Genomic DNA, 11,663 nt, shown 5'->3' on the forward strand with positions numbered 1-11,663 from the left:
TAAGTGACACTGCAGAGGGTGGCAGAGCTTGACCATGGTACATCTGTAACCAGTCAGAATGTACTACCACTGTGTGGTCAGACAATGAATATCTGCATTGACAGAAGTCACTCGTATGATGGAATAAGGGGTTTCGTATTGAAGCATGAATTTCTTAGTCTTTCCTTTCTTAATCATGAGGTTACGAATCAAAAATAGGTTCCCAGGTTTATACTGAGAAAGCACAGCCCCTTTGTTACGAGGGATCATCTTGTTTCTGGGTAGCTTGTATTTATTTTGTTTTATCTGCTTCCAGGTAGCCTTGAGATGATAACTTCTGCCAGATCTCCGACAGATTGGAGTTTATCATGTTCAAATTGGGAGCTCATAGGCTGCCCATAAACTTCCTCGTACGATCTATACCTAGTTGATTCATGTATATGACTATTTTATGCAGAAGCTACATAGGCGACCTACCTGTCCCAGTCACTGAGTGGTTTATGTAGTAAGACAAAATCCGAACTGTTGTTTGATGTACACATTGGAGGTTACTATTAGCTTTTGGATGGAAAGGAGTGTTTCTCAGTTGTTTGATTCATAGTCATTTGTACACTTGTAAAAACAGGAAGTAAATAAAATTAATCCTCTGTTCAGTCAAAATTTGATCAGGACTTCCGAATGATAAAACTTAGCTATTGACAAAGACACTTGTTACTGTTCCTGTAGTAATATCTGCAACGTGTACTAGAATTACATATCTAGGAAAAGATCAGTGATAGATAGGTTGTATTTACACTCCTGGAAATTGAAATAAGAACACCGTGAATTCATTGTCCCAGGAAGGGGAAACTTTATTGACACATTCCTGGGGTCAGATACATCACATGATCACACTGACAGAACCACAGGCACATAGACACAGGCAACAGAGCATGCACAATGTCGGCACTAGTACAGTGTATATCCACCTTTCGCAGCAATGCAGGCTGCTATTCTCCCATGGAGACGATCGTAGAGATGCTGGATGTAGTCCTGTGGAACGGCTTGCCATGCCATTTCCACCTGGCGCCTCAGTTGGACCAGCGTTCGTGCTAGACGTGCAGACCGCGTGAGACGACGCTTCATCCAGTCCCAAACATGCTCAATGGGGGACAGATCCGGAGATCTTGCTGGCCAGGGTAGTTGACTTACACCTTCTAGAGCACGTTGGGTGGCACGGGATACATGCGGACGTGCATTGTCCTGTTGGAACAGCAAGTTCCCTTGCCGGTCTAGGAATGGTAGAACGATGGGTTCGATGACGGTTTGGATGTACTGTGCACTATTCAGTGTCTCCTCGACGATCACCAGTGGTGTACGGCCAGTGTAGGAGATTGCTCCCCACACCATGATGCCGGTTGTTGGCCCTGTGTGCCTCGGTCGTATGCAGTCCTGATTGTGGCGCTCACCTGCACGGCGCCAAACACGCATACGACCATCATTGGCACCAAGGCAGAAGCGACTCTCATCGCTGAAGACGACACGTCTCCATTCGTCCCTCCATTCACGCCTGTCGCGACACCACTGGAGGCGGGCTGCACGATGTTGGGGCGTGAGCGGAAGACGGCCTAACGGTGTGCGGGACCGTAGCACAGCTTCATGGAGACGGTTGCGAATGGTCCTCGCCGATACCCCAGGAGCAACAGTGTCCCTAATTTGCTGGGAAGTGGCGGTGCGGTCCCCTACGGCACTGCGTAGGATCCTACGGTCTTGGCGTGCATCCGTGCGTCGCTGCGGTCCGGTCCCAGGTCGACGGGCACGTGCACCTTCCGCCGACCACTGGCGACAACATCGATGTACTGTGGAGACCTCACGCCCCACGTGTTGAGCAATTCGGCGGTATGTCCACCCGGCCTCCCGCAATGCTCACTATACGCCCTCGCTCAAAGTCCGTCAACTGCCCATACGGTTCACGTCCACGCTGTCGCGGCATGCTACCAGTGTTAAAGACTGCGATGGAGCTCCGTATGCCACGGCAAACTGGCTGACACTGACGGCGGCGGTGCACAAATGCTGCGCAGCTAGCGCCATTCGACGGCCAACACCGCGGTTCCTGGTAAGTCTGCTGTGCCGTGCGTGTGATCATTGCTTGTACAGCCCTCTCGCAGTGTCCGGAGCAAGTATGGTGGGTCTGACACACCGGTGTCAATGTGTTCCTTTTTCCATTTCCAGGAGTGTATTATTTTGTGAGGTCTGTGGGAACGGTCTGACAATGCCTAATACAACATTCTGAATCGGGTTTGTAACGTCTGTAGCCCCTAGAAGTGTTAGCAAGGCAATGTAAGTTTATGCTGAGACTGACCTCTGACCACAAGGCAAGTAGTTTTGTATGTACTTCTGAACATCAGTCTGTCTATCTTCCCATCAATGCCGTGTGTATATTCTGGCACTCATGGCTTTTTGTCCATTATGACACACCCGCAAACTGTCATGATACTGAGCTATTATACATGCTTGCAATTCTTTCTGCAGTTATGACTCTGTTGCTCAGGGGGATTTATGTGGCATAGAATATAATGAACTGTGACAAAATGTGGAATAGAATTGTACCAGTGACATTGTACATCTCTCAATTCTTCTCTTAAAACATTGTCAGTCTGAATCATTTTGACCTTATGGCTCAGTGCATCAACATTTAGGTGTGAACAGCCTGGTTTGTGGCATACGTCATAATCTTATTTCGATACTTTTAATGCCCAACGAGTCAAATTACTGCTGGGACCCTGTAAACTGAGCCTCTACAAAAGAGCAGTATAACCAGAGACCACAAAGAATTTTCTTCTGTAGAAACAACATCTGAAATAGTTGACTCCGAATTTAAGTGCTAGCAATTATTCTTGACAAAATCTTATTTCGATACTTTTAATGCCCAACGAGTCAAATTACTGCTGGGACCCTGTAAACTGAGCCTCTACAAAAGAGCAGTATAACCAGAGACCACAAAGAATTTTCTTCTGTAGAAACAACATCTGAAATAGTTGACTCCGAATTTAAGTGCTAGCAATTATTCTTGACAAAATACAGCACTGATAGCATATTTGAGGTGTCTGTTCGAAGGATAAAACCTTTTCAGAATCAGTATATTAATAAGGTGAACCTGTCAAATAATATTTAAGTTTCCTCATAGCCAATTCAAATCTCTCTGTCCGCTTAAGCACTGCACCATACTTTAACAACTTCGTTAATCGTGTGGCTGTCATAGCACAATTCTTTACCAAAGACGGTAACAACTAGTGAGGCCAAGAAAAGTAGCATCTCCTTAATGTTAGTGTGCCTGGAAGAGTCTCAACTGATTTGGTTAGCAGTGGATCTGTCTTAATCTCATCTGAACTGATAATATGTCCCAGGTACTTAACCTTTGACTGTGCAGAACAAAAGCTTTAAATTCAAATGTGTGTGCTGTAACCTTGATAAAACGTACCTCAATCTCACCAAACGTTCCTCAGTACTCCTTGAAAATATCATGTCAGCCAAATACACTAAAGGCGCTGTAGGCTTCAATCATCTTAGTAACAAGTCAGCGAATCTTTGGAAAGTGACAGGCGCATTTCTAAGGCTGAAAGGCATGTGTAAAAACTCATACAACCCTCATGGAACCAAAAATGCGGTTTTATAGGTATTCTGGTGCAATCGGAATTTGGTGGTAATTAGAATACACGTAAAAGGTAGTAAAATACCTACAGTTTCCCAGTATGTCCAATGTTTCTTCGATATGGGGTAGAGGGTAGGTATCAATGGTAGTTACCTTGTTTTCTGCTTGTACGTTAATGCATAGGCGATAGGGTTTTTGGGTACCACAGCGCTAGGGACCAAGCAGGGGTTCGCAGAGGATTGATCTATCCCTGCAACCAGCTGATCTTGTGTAACATCCTGACCAACGGGTTGTAGATAAAATGGGAATCAGTCCAGTTCCGAGCCTGTCCAGTTTCTAAGCAATTGGCCTAATGTCTTAAATTTGAATTTCGCGTTGCACAACGTTAGTGACTGACATATACTGCGGTTTCTCGAACAACCAAGCATATTCCTTTAATATCGAGTACAAAAGATTTCACTGACACTGGCAAATGTGCTAACTTCTCATAGGCCTGATTTTCAAGTAAGGACGTTACTGTGCAAATTCTTCTTCTGTCAGCTGCTTCTTGCTCTTACACTTTAACTTACTTTCACACTGAAATTCTTCCTCTACAACTTCCTGAGCACAAGCAAGTATTGTTCCGCATGTAATCTCTATATCTACTTACCGAAAGTCGTCAATAAGTTCTGGAGCACAATACTTTTTTACCAGTCTCTCCATTTTATTTACACTAATGTCACATGAATCAATGACCTGTAGAGAACATTGTTTAGACAGAGTGTATCAACGAAAAAGTCCACTCTAGGCAGCATTTGGATTGTGAAGTCTGTCCTGTGCCACCGCTGACTGTTACCAGTTGTATAAATTTCAAATGCCCATGTATGTGGTTCTGTTGGAGGTTGTGGAAGAAGCCTCATTCCACAAATTCCTAGTGATTGAGGGTCGCGAGTTCCACCGAAATAGTTGCCTCACTGATTCGAACAATATGCGTCCCATAATATACCATCATCCAGTACCGGTGTAGGAAATCCTTCTCTAGAATGACACTGAAATCCCTTCTGCGCCTTCTCCCAACTTTCCTAACAAAACCATAGTTCTTACCATGCGTCTGAAGGTTTACAAAACATATTCCTGTGGCAGTGTTACTTCTTCTCTTAATCCACTAATGTAACAGCGCAACGATTTAACTGCACTCTTATCATTAAGAGAAACAAATAATGCTCTAATTTGAGTCCCTGTATCTACTGACACTGTCAGCTCTTCCTCTGATAGTGGCCTCTAAAATTATGTTACCCACATCATTTACACTTTTGTCTTGGGCTGGATACATTACCCACGTTACGTGGACGATGGGTGGTGGGGACTGATTCCTGATCATTTTCCCTGCGTGTACTCACATTTTGTCTATTATCACGTGGAGAATTCCGCTATTGAACATTCTGTCTCTGATATTTTTGGCAGGCAGTACTTATATATCAGTGGTTGGAATTAGTGTCATTTACAAAAATGTGGCGCAGCTTATTGCTTTGTGACAGAGAAGAGACGAACTTCGCAGCCACCTTGCAAAAAAGAGTCAATCTTACTGCTTCATGTTGTGAAGTAGGCGAGGCCACCTTCACTTCACTACATATCTGCAGATTTATTCCACATATGAATACACCAATTGTTCTTGCTCTAGCTACCTCAATTAACATGTCATTACATGTGGCATCCCACCCTAACACATATGTGCCACCCAACACAGCTCGTATTTGGTCAGCAAAATCTTCATTTAGCTGGTGCCTTAAAGTGGATAAATGGTCTCTGTAGTAGCTGACTTCTCATTTGTCAGAATAGTGCTCTGCTAGGTCGTAGGCCTGGGCTTCACAGAAAGGTAATTAAAAAGATTGCCAAGGGCTGTCCTGAAAGTTCCGTAAGTGGTCTACTGGTTTGGGATCTTAGTATTGAACTCCGTTACATCTGGGTCAGATGCTATTGAAGGTGTTGTTTGCATACGCAGGTGACATCCTAGTATGTGTGTCTGCAGACTCCAGAGCAAGACTCTGCCTAAAGGCGAGCGATATGCTTGCTCAGATGCAACGTCAGTGCAAGAGCAACAACTGACTATAGCTGTTAATAAGACCACATACATACTTCTGAAGCGAAGGCTTTCTCCTAGTAGGAATCCTTCCCTGAGGCTTGACGGAATACCTGCAAATTGCATCACTGCTAGTAGGTATTTAGGCTTTCGTCTTGTCGAGGAAAGAAACTGTCTAGATCACTAAAAATCTGTTACTCAGAAAGCGGCCAAAATTATGCATATTATTGCCTATGCTTGGACTGCTGACTATAAATTATCATGTCATGTGGTGTGGTCATATCACGAAGCTAACTTCGGCACTATTATGGACTTCACTGTCAGCATCTTGACACATCATCGTAGACTAGGGAGCAACAAAACAATAGTGCGACGAATTCAGTGCAGCATACTTCTGCAGCTCAATGTGCTTCTTGCACTACACCTGTAGAGGGTTCATTGGTGATAATCGGATATGTCTGATGGGTATCGTGATATATTACAGGGCAGCACTGTTTTGGTTAGGGTGTGAGCAATATGATCATGTGTATGGAGATCACAGGACTGCATATTACGGATAAGACATTTATGAGCCTGTAAGTTAGATGAATAGCAGTGTGGTTGGGACACTAGGAGCACTGCAAGGACTGTTTAACGCATATTTTCAAGCATTATGAACAGATTCAAATTGCACGAGGAGGTATGGGGCATGAGGTCGAGGGCACGGTCCATATCCCAAACGTCTGAACCATGTGGTATGTAGTAACACAAGAATCTGTAAATGTAGAGAGGAAGATTATGGTGATCATGTCGTTCTCAGATGTCCCCCTTCCCAGGTAAAGAGAGATTGCGGATAATTAGACTGCAATCTGCAAACAATTGCAAGTGACCAAAATTTTTAGGTCTAAAGTCAGTATGATAGCGCATCAGATATAGAAAAGGCAACTGCTTAACTTTCAGTCTACAAGATCAAGTGGACGTTGTATCAAAATAATGTCAACAGTTCACAAAAAGCATTTTCTCAGTTATAGATAATAACAGGCACATACACATGTAATTAAGGGATCATCCACACGTGTATGCATTGATATGAGGATTGTCGAGTAGTACACATACCAATGTGGGTGATGTAGAATAGTGTAGCAACGATAGATTCAGAAGTAGGTGTAGCTGTAGTTAGTTGGCAAACCTGAGGTTCTTAAGACAGAAGTCATTGACTTGGATCTTGAGTTAATTCCCATTATTTTCATTATTTTAAATGAATTCTTATTTTTCAAATGTTGTGTTTCAATTCTACGTTAATATTACCAATGGTTGCTGTTAACATTATTTACTACTACATATATAATATGAAACTGGCGTTCTACAGATCAGAGCGTGGAATGTCAGATCCCTTAAGAGGGCAGGTAGGTTAGAAAATTTAAAAAGGGAAATGGATAGGTTAAAGTTAGATATAGTGGGAATTAGTGAAGTTCAGTGGCAGGAGAAACAAGACATTTGGTCAGGTGACTACAGGGTTCTAAACACAAAATCAAAAAGGGGTAATGCAGGAGTAGATTTAATAATGAATAGGAAAATAGGAATGCGGGTAAGCTACTACAAACAGCATAGTGAACGCATGATTGTGGCCAAGATAGATACGAAGCCCACACCTACTACAGTAGTACAAGTTTATATGCCAACTATTGAAGAAATTGAAGAAATGTATGACAAAATAAAAGAAATTGTTCAGATAGCGAAGGATGACGAAAATTTAATAGTCAAGGGTGACTGGAATTTGGTAGTAGGAAAAGGGAGAGAAGGAAACGTAGTAGGTGAATATGGATTCGGGCTAAGAAATGAAAGGGGAAGCCGCCTGGTAGAATTTTGCACAGAGCACAACTTAGTCATAGCTAACGCTTGGTTCAAGAATCATAAAAGAAGGCTGTATACATGGAAGAAGCCTGGAGATACTGACAGGTTTCAGATAGATTATATAATGGTAAGACTGAGATTTAGGAACAAGGTTTTAAATTGTAAGACATTTCCAGGGGCAGATGTGGACTCTGACCACAATCTATTGGTTATGACCTGTAGATTAAAACTGAAGAAACTGCAAAAAGGTGGGAATTTAAGGAGATGGGAGCTGGATAAACTGAAAGAACCAGAGGCTGTACAGAGTTTCAGGGAGAGCATAAGGGAACTATTGACAGGAATGGGCGAAAGAAATACAGTAGAAGAAGAATGGATAGCTTTGAGGGATGAAGTAGTGAAGGCAGCAGAGGATCAAGTAGGTAAAAAGACGAGGGCTAGTAGAAATCCTTAGTTAACAGAAGAAATTGAATTTAATTGATGAAAGGAGAAAATATAAAAATGCAGTTAATGAAACAAGCAAAAAGGAATACAAACGTCTCAAAAATGAGATCGACAGGAAGTGCAAAATGGCTAAGCAGGGATGGCTAGAGGACAAATGTAAGGATGTAGAGGCTTATCTCACTAGGGGTAAGATAGATACTGCCTACAGGAAAATTAAAGAGACCTTTGGAGATAAGAGAACCACTTGTATGAACATCATGAGCTCAGATGGAAACCCAGTTCTAAGCAAAAAAGGGAAAGCAGAGAGCTGGAAGGAGTATATAGAGGGTCTATACAAGGGCGATGTACTTCAGGACAGTATTATGGAAATGGAAGAGGATGTAGATGAAGATGAAATGGGAGATACAATACTGCGTGAAGAGTTTGACAGAGCACTGAAAGACCTGAGTCGAAACAAGGCCCCCGGAGTAGCCAACATTCCATTGGTACTACTGACGGCTTTGGGAGAGCCAGTCCTGACAAAACTCTACCATCTGGTGAGCAAGATGTATGAAACAGGCGAAATACCCTCAGACTTCAAGAAGAATATAACAATGCCAGTCCCAAAGAAAGCAGGTGTTGACAGATTTGAAAATTACCGAACTATCAGTTTAATAAGTCACAGCTGCAAAATACTAACGCGAATTCTTTACAGACAAATGGAAAAACTAGTAGAAGCCGACCTCTGGGAAGATCAGTTTGGATTCTGTAGAAATGTTGGAACACGTGAGGCAATACTGACCCTACGACTTATTTTAGAAGCTAGATTAAGGAAGGGCAAACCTACGTTTCTAGCATTTGTAGACTTAGAGAAAGCTTTTGACAATGTTCATTGGAATACTCTCTTTCAAATTCTGAAGGTGGCAGGGGTAAAATACAGGGAGCAAAGGCTACTTACAATTTGTACAGAAACCAGATGGTAGTTATAAGAGTCGAGGGACATGAAAGGGAAGCAGTGGTTGGGAAGGGAGTGAGATATGGTTGTAGTCTCTCCCCGATATTATTCAATCTGTTTATTGAGCAATCAGTGCAGGAAACAAAAGAAAAATTCGGAGTAGGTATTAAAATCCATGGAGAAGAAATAAAAACTTTGAGGTTCGCCGATGGCATTGTAACTCTGTCAGAGGCAGCAAAGGGCTTGGAAGAGCAGTTGAACGGAATGGACAGTGTCTTGAAAGGAGGATATAAGATGAACATCAACAAAAGCAAAATGAGGATAATGGAATGTAGTCGAATTAAGTCGAGTGATGCTGGGGGAATTAGATTAGGAAATGAGACACTTAAAGTAGTAAAGGAGTTTTGCTATTTGGAGAGCAAAATAACTGATGATGGTCGAAGTAGAGAGGATATAAAATGTAGACTGGCAATGGCAAGGAAAGCGTTTCTGAAGAAGAGAAATTTGTTAACATTGAGTATAGATGTAAGTGTCAGGAAGTCATTTCTGAAAGTATTTGTATGGAGTGTAGCCATGTATGAAAGAGAAACATGGACGATAAATAGTTTGGACAAAAAGAGAATAGAAGCTTTCGAAATGTGATGCTACAGAAGAATGCTAAAGATTAGATGGGTAGATCATATAACTAATGAGGATGTTTTGAATAAGATTCGGGAGAAGAGAAGTTTGTGGCACAACTTGACCAGAAGAAGGGATCGGTTGGTAGGACATGTTCTGAGGCATCAAGGGATCACCAATTTGGTATTGGAGGGCAGCGTGGAGGGTAAAAATCGTAGAGGGAGACCAAGAGATGAATACACTAAGCAGATTGAGAAGGATGTAGGTTGCAGTAGGTACTGGGAGATGAAGATGCTTGCACAGGATAGAGTAGCATGGAGAGCTGCATCAAACGAGTCTCAGGACTGAGGACCACAACAACAACAACATACACTCTTGGAAATGGAAAAAAGAACACATTGACACCGGTGTGTCAGACCCACCATACTTGCTCCGGACACTGCGAGAGGGCTGTACAAGCAATGATCACACGCACGGCACAGCGGACTCACCAGGAACCGCGGTGTTGGCCGTCGAATGGCGCTAGCTGCGCAGCATTTGTGCACCGCCGCCGTCAGTGTCAGCCAGTTTGCCGTGGCATACGGAGCTCCATCACAGTCTTTGACACTGGTAGCATGCTGTGACAGCGTGGACGTGAACCGTATGTGCAGTTGACGGACTTTGAGCGAGGGCGTATAGTGGGCATGCGGGAGGCCGGGTGGACGTACCGCCGAATTGCTCAACACGTGGGGCGTGAGGTCTCCACAGTACATCGATGTTGTCGCCAGTGATCGGCGGAAGGTGCACGTGCCCGTCGACCTGGGACCGGACCGCAGCGACGCACGGATGCACGCCAAGACCGTAGGATCCTACGCAGTGCCGTAGGGGACCGCACCGCCACTTCCCAGCAAATTAGGGACACTGTTGCTCCTGGGGTATCGGCGAGGACCATTCGCAACCGTCTCCATGAAGCTGGGCTACGGTCCCGCACACCGTTAGGCCGTCTTCCGCTCACGCCCCAACATTGTGCAGCCCGCCTCCAGTGGTGTCGCGATAGGCGTGAATGGAGGGACGAATGGAGACGTGTCGTCTTCAGCGATGAAAGTCGCTTCTGCCTTGGTGCCAATGATGGTCGTATGCGTGTTTGGCGCCGTGCAGGTGAGCGCCACAATCAGGACTGCATACGACCGAGGCACACAGGGCCAACACCCGGCATCATGGTGTGGGGAGCGATCTCCTACACTGGCCGTACACCATTGGTGATCGTCGAGGGGACACTGAATAGTGCACGGTACATCCAAACCGTCATCGAACCCATCGTTCTACCATTCCTAGACCGGCAAGGGAACTTGCTGTTCCAACAGGACAATGCACGTCCGCATGTATCCCGTGCCACCCAACGTGCTCTAGAAGGTGTAAGTCAACTACCCTGGCCAGCAAGATCTCCAGACCTGTCCCCCATTGAGCACGTTTGGGACTGGATGAAGCGTCGTCTCACGCGGTCTGCACGTCCAGCACGAACGCTGGTCCAACTGAGGCGCCAGGTGGAAATGGCATGGCAAGCCGTTCCACAGGACTACATCCAGCATCTCTACGATCGTCTCCATGGCAGAATAGCAGCCTGCATTGCTGCGATAGGTGGATATACACTGTACTAGTGCCGACATTGTGCATGCTCTGTTGCCTGTGTCTATGTGCCTGTGGTTCTGTCAGTGTGATCATGTGATGTATCTGACCCCAGGAATGTGTCAATAAAGTTTCCCTTTCCTGGGACAATGAATTCACGGTGTTCTTATTTCAATTTCCAGGAGTGTATAATATGAAACACTGTGTGTCACCAGTGTGTGAAACACTGTGTTTCCAGAAAACAGATCTAAAATTCGTAGTAATGAACTGAATTGCTTGAAATTTTATTGTATCTTATAATGCATCAACATTTTCAACGTGCTTATGTCTGTCATCTGAGAGCTTTAACCTCACTATGTTTAGAAAAATTCCATTCGGCCAAGTCCAAAGATGCCACAAATCGTGAAAATTCTGTAAGAAAGTAGTGACACTTCCATTCTGCTTTCACGAAAATGTAGGCGTAAAGGAGACTGCAGGGTAGCTGCTTTCAATAATTGCTACAGATGCTGCATAACTATCTTCAGGGGTTCCTGAAGAACTTGGGGCTGTCCGACAGGCATTGT

This window comes from Schistocerca cancellata, unplaced genomic scaffold (assembly GCF_023864275.1).
Source record: "Schistocerca cancellata isolate TAMUIC-IGC-003103 unplaced genomic scaffold, iqSchCanc2.1 HiC_scaffold_1143, whole genome shotgun sequence".
NCBI classification, from domain to species: domain Eukaryota; kingdom Metazoa; phylum Arthropoda; class Insecta; order Orthoptera; family Acrididae; genus Schistocerca; species Schistocerca cancellata.